Source organism: Triticum aestivum, chromosome 7A (genome assembly GCF_018294505.1).
Source record: "Triticum aestivum cultivar Chinese Spring chromosome 7A, IWGSC CS RefSeq v2.1, whole genome shotgun sequence".
In the NCBI taxonomy this organism is placed as follows: Eukaryota; Viridiplantae; Streptophyta; class Magnoliopsida; order Poales; family Poaceae; genus Triticum; species Triticum aestivum.
This window is the reverse complement of record NC_057812.1, coordinates 176,299,430-176,313,847: the sequence shown is the minus strand read 5'-3', so window position 1 is coordinate 176,313,847 and position 14,418 is coordinate 176,299,430.

The window sequence follows — 14,418 nt, the reverse complement described above, 5'->3', positions numbered from 1 at the left end:
AAATATTCCGTGGTATCTAGTAAGAACAAGAGCAACTTGGAATGAAGGTATGAACGGCGAGTGTATGTATTTATCCATAGGGATATATCGGTGATAGGGAATTGCAAAAGCAATGGGCATGGAGTCTTGATAGAACTCTGGAGAGTATCTTCAGAATCTTCTGGTGCAGAAAGCGATCGTCTGGAGTGAGGGGCTCTCCGGAAGGAAGTACTATCGAGAACCTAAAGTTAGAGTTTAGAAAAATCATTTAACCCGAATATAAAAGTTATTAGAGTCCCAGAGTATAGACGAGGAATAAAATATCCTAATATCACCCAATTGGCGACGTGGGCCCATAAGCCACACAACCATGTTAGTAAAAAATTTCAATGATTAGACTCAACTTCGGCCAAGGAGTTCGGAAGGGGGATTCCAACAGGTAGTCGGCTCTGATACCAACTTGTGACGCCACCGATTTGACCATACACTAATCATTCAGGCAAATGTGTACGCTCAAGATCAAGGACTCATGGGAAGATATCACAATACAACTCTAGACACAAATTAAAATAATACAAGCTTTATATTACAAGCCAGGGGACTCGAAGGCTCGAATACAAATGCTCAAAGACACAAGAGTCAGCGGAAGCAAGAGTATCTGAGTACAGACATAAGTTAAACAAGTTTGCCTTAAGAAGGCTAGCATAAAAGTAGCAACGATTGAGAAGGCAAGGCCTCCTGCCTGGGATCCTCCTAAACTACTCCTGATCGTCGGCGGCGGCCTACACCTAGTAGTAAGCACCTCCTGTGTAGTAGGAGTCGTCGTCGACAGTGGCGTCTGGCTCCTGGGCTCCCATGTCTGGTCGCAACAACCAGGTATAGAAAGGGGCGAAAGAGGGAAGCAAAGCAACCCTGAGTACTCATCCAAAGTACTCGCAAGCAAGGAGCTACACTACATATGCATTGGAATCAATGAAAGGGGTAGTATATGTGGACTGAACTGCAGAATGCCAGAATAAGAGGGGGATAGCTAGTCCTATCGAAGACTATGCTTCTGGCAGCCTCCATCTTGAAGCAGTAGAAGAGAGTAGATGGTAAGCTAACCAAGTATCATCGCATAGCATAATCGTACCCCACGATCCTCTCCCCGTTGCCCTGTTAGAGAGCGATCACCGGGTTGTATCTAGCACTTGAAAGGGTGTGTTTTATTAAGTATCCAATTCTAGTTGTCATAAGGTCAAGGTACAACTTCGGGTCGTCCTTTTACCTCGGGACACGACTATTCAAATAGATAAACTTCCCTACAGGGGTGCACCACATTTCCCAACACGCTCGATCCCCTTGGGCCGGACACACTTTCCTAGGTCATGCCCGGCCTCAGAAGATCAACACATCGCAACCCCACCTAGGCACAACAAAGAGGTCAGCACGCCGGTCTAAATCCTATGCGCGCAGGGGTCTAGGCCCATCACCCATTGCACACCTGCAAGTTGCGTACGCAGCCGGAAGCAGACCTAGCCCCCTTAATACAAGCGCAGGCTTACAGTCCAATCCGGCGTGCGCTGCTCAATCGCTGGCGTCACGAAGGCTTCAGCTGATACCATGACGTCGAGTGCCCATAACTGTTCCCGCGTGGTTGGTTAGTGCGTAGAGGCCAGTGGCCAGACTTAGATCAAATACCAAGATCTCGTTAAGCGTGTTATTTTGAAGTAATTGCGGACGCCGACTAGGGCCAGGCCCACCTCTCTCCTAGGTGGTCTCATCCTGCCCTGTCGCTCCACCACAAAGGTTCACTCAGAGGGCCATCAGGACAAACGTCCTTTCGGACCCAATCCGTGAATCGCTCGCGGGTACTCTACGACCCAACCTGACTTTAGTCACCACATGTATCATGTATTATGTATTAAGTAATATACCCGTGATCACCTCCCGAGTGATCACGACCAGATAGTATAGCATGGCAAACGGACAAGAATGTAGGGCCACTGATGGAATACTAGCATCCTATACTAAGCATTTAGGATTGCAGGTAAAGGTAACAACAGTAGTAGCAAGGACATGCTATGCATCAGAATAGGATTAACGGAAAGCAGTAACATGCTACACTACTCTAATGCAAGCAGTAGAGAGAAGAATAGGCGATATCTGGTGATCAGGGGGGGCTTGCCTAGTTGCTCTGGCAAGTAGGGGTCGTCAACAACGTAGTCGATCAGGGCACCAGCAGCGGTGTCAGTCTCGTAGTCTACCGGAGAGAAGAGGGGGAAGAAACAATGAATACAATGCAAACAGATGTATAAAAATGCATGACATGACAATGAACGATGCTAGGCATGCCCTAACGCGGTAGGAGGTGATACCGGCGAAGGGGGGAAACATCCGGGAAGTATCCCCGGTGTTTCACGTTTTCACACAAATTAACCGGAGGGGAAAAGTTGTGTGTTCGCTATGCTAGGGATGTGTGGCGGACGAATGGGGTGTGTATTCGGATTCATCTCGTCGTTCTGAGCAACTTTCATGTACAAAGTTTTTGCATCCGAGCTATGGTTTATTTTATATTAATTTTAAAAGATTTAATCATTTTTAGAATTTATTTAATTATTTTAAATCAACATTATCCAAAATAGTGTATGCTGACGTCATCATGATGTCAGCATGATGTCAGCAGTCAACAGGACGTTGACTGGGTCAAAGTGACGTGTGGGTCCAAACTATCATACTCTATTTATTTTAATTAGGTTTTAACTAATCTAATTACCGTTTAATTAATTAAAAACAGTTAATTAGGTTAATTAAACATAATTAATTAATTTAATTAATTAATATATTTTATTTTCTTTTTTACTATTTTTAAAATCTTTTTTAATAATGTTCTGGGTGGGGCCCCCTTGTCATAGGCCCCAGGGGTCTTAACGAGGCGGGCACTATCGGGCACGGTTGCCGTGGGTGAGTGCCGGACCCGGGCGGCGCGGGGCGGCACCGGGGTGCAGAGGCCGAGCCCCGGGGGTGCGGAGGTGAAGCAGGGGCGGCTCAGCCGCGATGGCAGCGGGGCGGGCGCAGCGTGGCGAGCGCCAACGCGCGCGAGGGCTGCAGCGGCAGTAGTAGCAGGGCAGTAGTGAGCATTGGGTGAGGCAGCGATGGGCGCGCGCGAGGCGCAGTGGGGTGCACGGGCGGCGGGACGCCGGCGGTCGCTGCTACCTCTTGAGCATGCGTTGGTTTTCCCTTGAAGAGGAAAGGGTGATGCAGCAAAGTAGCGTAAGTATTTCCCTCGGTTTTTGAGAACCAAGGTATCAATCCAGTAGGAGACCACGCGCGAGTCACCTCATACCTACACAAACAAGTAAGAACCTCGCAACCAACGCGATAAAGGGGTTGTCAATCCCTTCAGGCCACTTGCAAGAGTGAGATCTGATAGAGATAATAATAATAAGATAAATATTTTTGGTATTTTTATGATATAAATTGAAAGTAAAGATTGCAAAATAAAATAGATTGGAAACTTATATGATGGAGAACAGACCCGGGGGCCATAGGTTTCACTAGTGGCTTCTCTCAAGATAGCATAAGTATTACGGTGGGTGAACAAATTACTATCAAGCAATTGATAGAATTGAGCATAGTTATGAGAATATATAGGTATGATCATGTATATAGGCATCACGTCCGTGACAAATAGACCGACTCATGCCTGCATCTACTACTATTACTCCACACATCGACCGCTATCCAGCATGCATCTAGAGTAATAAGTTCATAAGAACAGAGTAACGCTTTAAGAAAGATGACATGATGTAGAGGGATAAACTCATGCAATATGATATAAACCCCATCTTTTTATCCTCGATGGCAACAATACAATACGTGTCGTTTCCCCTACTGTCACTAGGATCGAGCACCGCAAGATTGAACCCAAAGCTAAGCACTTCTCCCATTGCAACAAAGATCAATCTAGTAGGCCAAACCAAACTGATAATTCGAAGAGACTTGCAAAGATAACCAATCATACATAAAATAATTCAGAGAAGATCCAAATATTGTTCATAGATAATCTTGATCATAAACCGACAATTCATCGGATCTCGACAAATACACCGCAGAAGAAGATTACATCGAATAGATCTCCAAGAGAATCGAGGAGAACTTTGTATTGAGATCCAAAGAGAGAAAAGAATCCATCTAGCTAATAACTATGGACCCGAAGGTCTGAGGTAAACTACTCACACATCATTGGAGAGGCTATGGTGTTGATGTAGAAGCCCTCCGTGATCAATGCCCCCTCCGGCGGAGCGCCGGAAAAGGCCCGAAGATGGGATCTCACGGGTACAGAAGGTTGTGGTGGTGGAATTAGGTTTTCGTGGTGCCCTATGATGTTTTCAGTGTTATGTAGGTATATATAGGAGGAAGAAGTAGGTCGGTGGAGCCACGAGGGGCCCACGAGGGTGGAGGGCGCGCCCCCTGCCTCGTGGCCTCCTCGTTGATTGCTTGACGTCCACTCCAAGTCCTCTGGATCACGTTTGTTCCAAAAATCACGCTCCCGAAAGTTTCATTCCGTTTGGACTCCGTTTGATATTCTTTTTCTGTGAAACACTGAAATAGTCAAAAAACAACAATTTGGGTTGGGCCTCCGATTAATACGTAAGTCCAAAAAATAATATAAAAGTGTATAAATAAGCCCATTAAACATCCAAAATATAATATATAATAGCTTGGAACAATAAAAAATTATAGATACGTTGGAGACGTATCAACCATCCCCAAGCTTAATTCCTGCTCGTCCTCGAGTAGGTAAATGATAAAAACAGAATTTTTGATGTGGAATGCTTCCTAACATATTTCTCAATGTAATTTTCTTTATTGTGGCAAGAATATTCAGATCCGAAAGATTCAAGATAAAAGTTTAATATTGACATAAAAATAATAATACTTCAAGCATACTAACTAAGCAATCATGTCTTCTCAAAATAACATGGCCAAAGAAAGTTATCCCTACAAAACCATATAGTCTGGCTATGGTCTATCTTCATCACACAAAATATTAAATCATGCACAACCCCAATGACAAGCCAAGCAACTGTTTAATACTTTTGATGTTCTCAAACTTTTTCAACTTTCACGCAATACATGAGCGTGAGCCATGGACATAGCACTATATGTGGAATAGAATGATGGTTGTGGAGAAGACAAAAAGGAGAAGATAGTCTCACATCAACTAGGCGTATTAACGGGCTATGGTATGCCCATCAATATATATCAATGTGAGTGAGTAGGGATTGCCATGCAACGGATGCACTAGAGCTATAAGTGTATGAAAGCTCAACAAAAGAAACTAAGTGGGTGTGCATCCAACTTGCTTGCTCATGAAGACCTAGGGAAATTTGAGGAAGCCCGTCATTGGAATATACAAGACAAGTTCTATAATGTAAATTCCCACTAGTTTATAAAAGTGACAACATAGGAGACTCTCTATCATGAAGATCATGGTGCTACTTTGAAGCACAAGTGTGGAAAAAGGATAGTAACATTGTCCCTTCTCTCTTTTTCTCTCATTATTTTTATTTTTATTTTTTTGGCCTTTTTTATCTTGGCCTCTTTTTTTCATCCGGAGTCTCATCCCGACTTGTGGGGGAATCATAGTCTCCATCATCCTTTCCTACCTGGGACAATTCTCTAATAATGATGATCATCACACTTCTTTTTACTTACAACTCAAGAAATACAACTCAATACTTAGAACAAAATATGACTCTATGTAAATGCCTCCGGCGGTGTACTAGGATATGCAATGAATCAAGAGTGACATGTATGAAAGAATCATGAACGGTGGCTTTGCCACAAATAAGATGTCAACTACATGATCATGCATGGTAATATGATAATGATGAAGCGTGTCATAACAAATGGAACGGTGGAAAGTTGCATGGCAATATATCTCGGAATGGCTATGGAAATGCCATAATAGGTAGGTATGGTGGCTGTTTTGAGGAAGGTATATGGTGGGTGTACGATACCGGCGAAAAGTGCATGGTAATAGAGAGGCTTGCAAATGTGGAAGGGTGAGGGTGCGTATAATTCATGGACTCAATGTTAGTCATAAAGAACTCACATACTTATTGCAAAAATCTATTTGTTATCGAAACAAAGTACTACGCGCATGCTCCCAGGGGGATAGATTGGTAGGAAAAGACCACCGCTCGTCCCCGACCGCCACTCATAAGGAAGACAATCAATAAATAAATCATGCTCCGACTTCATCACATAACGGTTCACCATACTTGCATGCTACGGGAATCACAAACTTCAACACAAGTATTTCTCAAATTCACAACTACTCAACTAGCATGACTCTAATATCACCATCTCCATATCTCAAAACAATTATCAAGTATCAAACTTCTCATAATATTCAATGCACTTATATGAAAATTTTTATTATTCCTAAAAGCAAATTACCATGCTGTTCTAAAGGAATCTCAGAATAATATAAGTAAAGCATGAGAGATCAATTATTTCTATAAAATAAGACCACCACTGTGCTCTAAAAGATATAAGTGAAGCACTAGAGCAAAAACTATATAGCTCAAAAGATATAAGTGAAGCACATAGAGTATTCTAATAAATTTCGATTCATGTGTGTCTCTCTCAAAAGGTGTGTATAGCAAGGATGATTGTGGTAAACTAAAAAGCAAAGACTCAAATCATACAAGACGCTCCAAGCAAAACACATATCATGTGGTGAATAAAAATATAGCTCCAAGTAAAGTTACCGATGAGCGAAGACAAAACAGGGGATGCCTTCCGGGGCATCCCCAAGCTTAGGATTTTTGGTGTCCTTGGATTTTACCTTGGGGTGCCTTGGGAATCCCAAAGCTTAGGCTCTTGCCACTCCTTGTTCCATAATCCATCAAATCTTTACCCAAAACTTGAAAACTTCACAACACAAAACTTAACAGAAAATCTCGTGAGCTCCGTTAGCGAAAGAAAACAAAACACCACTTCAAGGTACTGTAATGAACTAATTCTTTATTTATATTGGTGTTAAACCCACTGTATTCCAACTTTTCTATGGTTTATAAACTCCATTACTATCCATAGATTCATCAAAATAAGCAAACAACACATGAAAACAGAATCTGTCAAAAACAGAAAAGTCTGTAGTAATCTGTAACTAACGCATACTTCTGGAACCCCAAAAATTCTAAAATAAATTTCTGGACGTGAGTAATTTATCTATTAATCTTATGCAAAAAGAATTAACTAAATATCACTCTCCAATAAAAAAATTGCAACAATTCTCGCAAGCGCTAAAGTTTCTGTTTTTTACAGCAAGATCAAAAAGACTTTCCCCAAGTCTTCCCAACGGTTCTACTTGGCACAAACACTAATTAAACACAAAAAACACAACCAAAACAGAGGCTAGATAAATTATTTATTACTAAACAGGAACAAAAATCAAGGAATAAAAATAAAATTGGGTTGCCTCCCAACAAGCGCTATCGTTTATCGCCCCTAGCTAGGCATAAAAGCGAGGATAGATCTAAGTATTGCCATGATATTGATAAGGTAAATCACGAAAACTCATCTCATACTCTCTATGTTCAGCAGCAAGTTTTCTTTGTGGCAAGCAAAAGTAATCAAAATGGCTAAATTTAATGGGACAATAGTCCCCAAGATCAAGCTCGGAAGGTATTGGTTCCTCCTTTGGCCCCTCATATTTCACGACCAATTCATCATTATAAGCATTCTTTTAGCAAGAAGTCATGAGTCTCTGTTCAAGGGGAAAACCCAACCCATTATTTTGGATAGCACAATTATCATTAAATTCAGAGATCCTATCAACATGAACATCGGTAGGAACCTTTTTTCTAAGGTTTTCATTAAAAGCAACATGATCTAAGGATCGTAAATGCATAATGTCTTCTTGATAAAAAAAGGATTGCTTCTATGGGAGGACGGCCGGCATCCACCCTACAATGCACAAAAATTTCATTGGCCACTTTTATGATAAATATGAACTCATGAGCTACAAAGATGGTCGCTACTCGCTTAACAGAAGAATGCTCAATATTAGAAAATTCTAGGAAAATCCTTTGTATGGAAGGATGCATATGTAAAATTTGTCTTCCAAGTTCAACTATGAGCAAAGATATAGCATCCGCGAGACTACTAGTTTTATGAATAATCGACCCGCTCATGGTGGGCAAAGCACCGGCACAAGTAAAGAAATCTTGAATAACTCCCTTCCCAATAATATTACCGCTACCAATCCGAAACCTTTTAGTGTGTAAAATAGTAGGATTTTCAAGAGGATCATCAATAGGATCAAAGTTTTCCATATTATTATCCTTATCAATGATAACCTCCCCAGTTTCAGACATGAAGGCAACAAATTGCAAAAATAACGAGCACACGGAAGGCAGGAAGGAAAAAGAGGCGAACGGGGAAGAGGGCGAATAAAACGGCAAGGGTGAAGTGGGGGAGAGGAAAACAAGAGGCAAATGACAAATAATGTAATGCGAAGGATAAGAGTTGTGATGGGTAGTTGGTATGTCTTAACTCGGTGTAGATCTCCCCGGCAACGGCGCCAGAAATCATTCTTGCTACATCTTGAGCATGTGTTGGTTTTCCCTTGAAGAGGAAAGGGTGATGCAGCAAAGCAGCGTAAGTATTTCCCTCGGTTTTTGAGAACCAAGGTATCAATCCAGTAGGAGACCACACGCGAGTCACCTCGTACCTACACAAACAAATAAGAACATCGCAATCAAAGGGATAAAGGGGTTGGCAATCCCTTCACGGCCACTTGCAAGCGTGAGATCTGATAGAGATAATAATAATAAGATAAATATTTTTGGTATTCTTATGATATAAATTGAAAGTAAAGATTGCAAAATAAAATAGATTGGAAACTTATATGATGGAGAATAGACCCGGGGGCCATAGGTATGACTAGTGGCTTCTCTCAAGATAGCATAAGTATTACGGTGGGTGAACAAATTACTGTCGAGCAATTGATAGAATTGAGCATAGTTATGAGAATATCTAGGTATGATCATGTATATAGGCATCACGTCCGTGACAAGTAGACCGACTCCTGCCTGCATCTACTACTATTACTCCACACATCGACCGATATCCAGCATGCATCTAGAGTATTAAGTTCATAAGAGCAGAGTAACACTTTAAGCCAGATGGCATGATGTAGAGGGATAAACTCATGCATATGATATAAACCCCATTTTTTTAATCGTCGATGGCAACAATACAATACGTGTCGTTTCCCCTACTGTCACTAGGATCGAGAACCACAAGATTGAGCCCAAAGCTAAGCACTTCTCCCATTGCAAGAAAGATCAATATAGTAGGCCAAACCAAACTGATAATTCAAAGAGACTTGCAAGATAACCAATCATACATAAAAGAATTCAGAGAAGATTCAAATATTGTTCATAGATAATCTTGATCATAAACCCACAATTCATCGGATCTCGACAAACACACCGCAAAAGAAGATTACATCGAATAGATCTCCAAGAGAATCAAGGAGAACTTTGTATTGAGATCCAAAGAGAGAGAAGAAGCCATCTAGCTAATAACTATGGACCCCAAGGTCTGAGGTAAACTACTCACACATCATCGGAGAGGCTATGGTGTTGATGTAGAAGCCCTCCGTGATCAATGCCCCCTTCGGCGGAGCGCCAGAAAAGGCCCCAAGAGGGTTTCTCACGGGTACAGAAGGTTGCAGCGGTGGAATTACGTTTTCGTGGTGCCCTCTGATATTTTCATGGTACGTTGGTATATATAGGAGGAAGAAGTAGGTCGATGGAGCCACGAGGGGACCACAAGGGTGGAGGACGCGCCCCCTGCCTCGTGGCCTCCTCGTTGATTGCTTGATGTCCACTCCAAGTCCTATGGATCACGTTTGTTCCAAAAATCATGCTCCCGAAAGTTTCATTCTGTTTGGACTCCGTTTGATATTCTTTTTCTATGAAACACTGAAATAGGCAAAAAACAGCAATTTGGGTTGGATCTCCGGTTAATAGGTTAGTCCCAAAAATAATATAAAAGTGTATAAATAAGCCCATTAAACATCCAAAACAGAATATATAATAGCATGGAACAATCAAAAATTATAGATACGTTGGAGACATATCAGTCGTGGCAGGTCAAGCGCGGCCAGTGGGGCTGGTGCGGGGGCATCTGTGAGGTAGGGGGCGAGCGGGCACCTGTGCGCCTGGTCGCGGACTAGGGAGGCGCTGGGAGTGGGGGAGCGGAGCACTGGCACGGAGAGGGGCAGCAGCTGCACACGACGCCGAGGTCAAGCGTGGGTTGGTGAACGGCCGAACGCGACCGAGGGGCGGACAACAGCGATGAGTGTAGGCGCGTGCGAGAGTGAGCGGTCGAAAGGGCATCCCGCAGTCGCGCGCGTCCAGGGGGTTCGCGGGAGGCATTTGGTTGCCGGATTCATCGGGAACGACGAGCCTTGCGGTGGTGCTCCTACGGCAGCGAAGCAACGGCGATGCAGAGCGAGAGAGGGAACGGAAAAGCGTGCGAGCACGGGGAGCTCACAGCAGGCCTCGGGGAGGTCTTGGGGAGCTCGGGGAGATGCCGAAGCAGTGGGTCTAGGCGGCGGGCGGCGGTCGTAGTTGAAGAAGACGGAGGCGGGCGTCGTTGATGAGGCGACTGAGCTCCATCCGGTGGGGAGAGGAGAAGTGGACAACGACGATGATGGAGCGGTCGGAAGTCCCTTGAAGGCGCGGAAGCACGATGCCAACAGTGGATCAGCAGCGCCCATGTGCTCGGGCCCGAGCTCGATCCACATGGGAGAGAACGAGGGAGGGAATGAGGAGGAACATGGAGGTTAGGGTTTCCGGGGTGTCGAGGGGGGGGGCAGCTGGGCGAGGCTTTAACCACCAGGGGGCCGCAGGATGGTTGACACGGCGGCCATGGCGGTCTAGATGGCCGCCACGCCTCCATCGCTACAGGAGGAAGGAGAAGACCCAGGTGGACTAGGCCTCCTCTGCCACTAAGGCCCCCTTTTGCTTTCTTTGTCTCTTTTTTTGCTTTTCATTTCTGTTTCCATTTTTCTGTTACTGTTTTGTGCTAGGTTGAGCCTCCAAATGTAATTCGTAAAATATGAAACTTTCCATACAATTACTGAACATTTAATATATATATATATATTATGAATTCCATTTTCTATCTGTTTTTGTATACTAATATGAATCTAGCTGTTATCTTCCACATATACAGAATGGAAAGCGTATATACACACATTGAAATAGAACATATAAGAATGGAAAACAGAGTACACACATTGAAACAGAGCAATATGATTGATGTGAATACATAGCTATCCACGTCAAAATGACTTTTCAAAATAAAACGCGTCCATGAGACTATGACCAACACCCCTTGCCTACGGTAGCTCTTGGCTCTGCCTGAACTCGTGCAGGCGTTCGTCCAAGCAGTCGACATGCTCGCGGTACATCTGGAGCACAATCTCGAGCTCCAAGTTGGCTATTTCATCGGAGATCACCAGCTCAAGGATGCGACGGACATGTTCCTCTACTGTGCCCAGGTGGACACGTGGGCCAAGAAGGCGGTCGAGCCTACGGACCAGCGCGTTCGCATCTAGCAGGCCGAGGACAAGGCGAACGGCACGGCGGGCGTCCGATGAAAGTACAGTGTGGGCGGCCTCTGGTGCAAGTACGGCGCTGAGGGCCTCTGCCCACTCCTAGCGAGGAATGGGGGTACTGACCGGACGTGTACCTAGCTGCGACGCTGTGTCGACAGTAGGAAAGCGCCGATGGATCCGCTCTTGCTGTGCAGCGCGCCGCGCCTCTCGCTCTGCGGCGCTCCAACGGTCTCGCCGTGCGGTGAGCCGCAGCCTATCGGCGCGGACGCACCTAGTTTTCTCTGCGGCGTGCCATCGATCATGTTGTGCAGCAAGCTGCAACCTGTTGGCGCTGACATGCCTATCTTGATCCACGGTGCTCAAGCACCATGTGCCAAAGGTCTGCTCAATCCTGACGATGATGCGCATCACGGCGTCGTCCATCGCGTTGCCGAGGAGCGCCTCAGCCTCGACGAGCCGTGGCACCTGCTCGTTTTCCTCGTCGATGAGGTTGATGGCAGAGGCGGTGCTTTGGTGGGTTGGCATGCTTGGAAAAGGTGGATGTGCTACAGGCTGCGCTTGTCGCCTCCGAGCGTCGCGCACCGCCTATGCGCAATATCGCTGGGTGGCGGGAAACAGGTGAGGAAATGGCGGGAAACAGTGGTGTGTTCATAAAACGCCATCAATTAATGGAAACTTAGCATAGAAGGAACATCGAACTAGCACAAGAAGGAGATGATGATCAGATGAACACGGACTACACTGGGAACCATTTCTGTTATTATCGATATTCGCACACATTTCTGATTACAGACCTGTTTGCGGCATATCACAAACATCTTGTTACATTGAACTGTTTCTATTCTCTTGCCTCAACCGCAAATAGTTCATCCGAGTGAACCGCATGCTGTATATCGCACACACACCTTCATCTGGCTGCCCGTTTCTTTTGTGTTGCCTAATCGCAAACAGTTCATCCGAGTGAACCGTACACTACTGCAGGAGACTGCTAACGCGACACTATGATCAGAGACCCTTTGTCGAAACTGTGTGTGATGCAATAATTGCAAACGGTGGTGTAAAAAACCATCAAAAAAGGTGCAAAACATTTGCAATGATGGCTGCATCAAACATAGTTAAGATTTTAGTTGCGTGTGCGATGCAGGGCATACGGTTAATCCATTCGAACTGTCTGCGATGAGGCGGAACAACAGAAATGGGCAGCCATAACAATGTGTGTGCGATTCAAGACACACGGTTAATTCATTCGAACTATTTGAGATGAGGTAGAACAACAGAAATGGGCAGCCATAACAATGTGTTTGCAATATACGACATACGGTTAACTCAGATGAACTATTTTCGATTAGGGAACAGAACAAAAATGGTTCAACTTAACAAGATGTGTGTGATATGCATCATACAGTTTACATGGATGAACTGTTTGCGATGAGCCAAAATAACACAAATGAGTCATGTAAACAAGATGTGTGTGATACGTGACAAACAACCGACTCGGATGAACTGTTTGCGATGAGAAATTACAACACAGACGATCAATACAGTTACTTCGTGTGTGATTCTGTGTGTACAAAAAACTTTGAAAAATGCAAACTAGTTGCTTGCAGTGGCTAGGAGTATCGCACACGATGCGGCTGCGAGTACTCATGTGCGATGATTAGTATGTTACACATACGTTTCCTTATGTGAACATGTGTGTGAATTTGCAATATGGACAGTTAATATGCAAATGCCTTCTGGACATTGGGAACACGCTTAAACTCAATTAACTATGTACGATACTAATACTTTCCATGAAATTTTATGAACTTGGGTAACCGCATTTGAGTAACATATATATATAGTGGTTACACTATTCGACAAAAGGAGGATATTCATAACACGGTTTTGACAACCATATGGTCCATATCTACATATTTAATATAGTAACAACTATCACATTTTAAGAGGCTAAGGGCCAACAACCATATGGTCCATATCTACATACTTAACATATATAGTAACAACTAGCACATTTTAAGAGTCTGAGGGCCAACAACCATAACTATCCACTGGAAGCAGCTTGATCACGGCGACTCGGCATCTCGTCAATGAAAAGGAAGAGCCCTCCTGTGCCTTGGTAGAGCAGGAGTAGAACATTGTCTCCAATTTTCCAATACGGATGCATTGCCACAAGAAGCGAGAACTTGTTAATTTGAATGGTTCCATTTTTGTCGGAAATGCAGTACCTTGCAATCACTTTGGTGTTATTATCAGGCACAAGTGTAATTCGACCACGCTGGGAAATCGATCCAGGAACGGCTACAGGGGCAATTTCTGTTGACATGTAGAATAAAAAACAATTGTAATATATCGTTGAAGATATATATAGTTTATGAGCATCAACATTAATATAAGACTTTTTACCAGCGCTTTTTGCACACAATTGGTCTTGTTCAGTGTGTGCACCATAGGTCTAATTAATACCATCCAAAATCCAGCGTTCATATGATGTGCTATCTCTGTCAAATTATCAACAAAGTTTATGACATGCTTCAAGTCCTTCCAGTGAAATTTGGTACACTTAGTAACATACAGATCATTCACTATGCATCCAACATATCCTGCTTAAAAGGTGCAAAGGTATTATTTATTCAGAACATGGTAGAAGAATATATAGTGCGCATAAATTGGTAAACAGAATTTCTTACTGCCTAGGAACGGAGTCAGAATATGATATCACAATTGGTTGCTTAAATAGTGATCAATTGGTTGCTTAAATAGTAATATGACAGCATGGAGAAAGTTGAAAGGACACTAACCTCGATCAG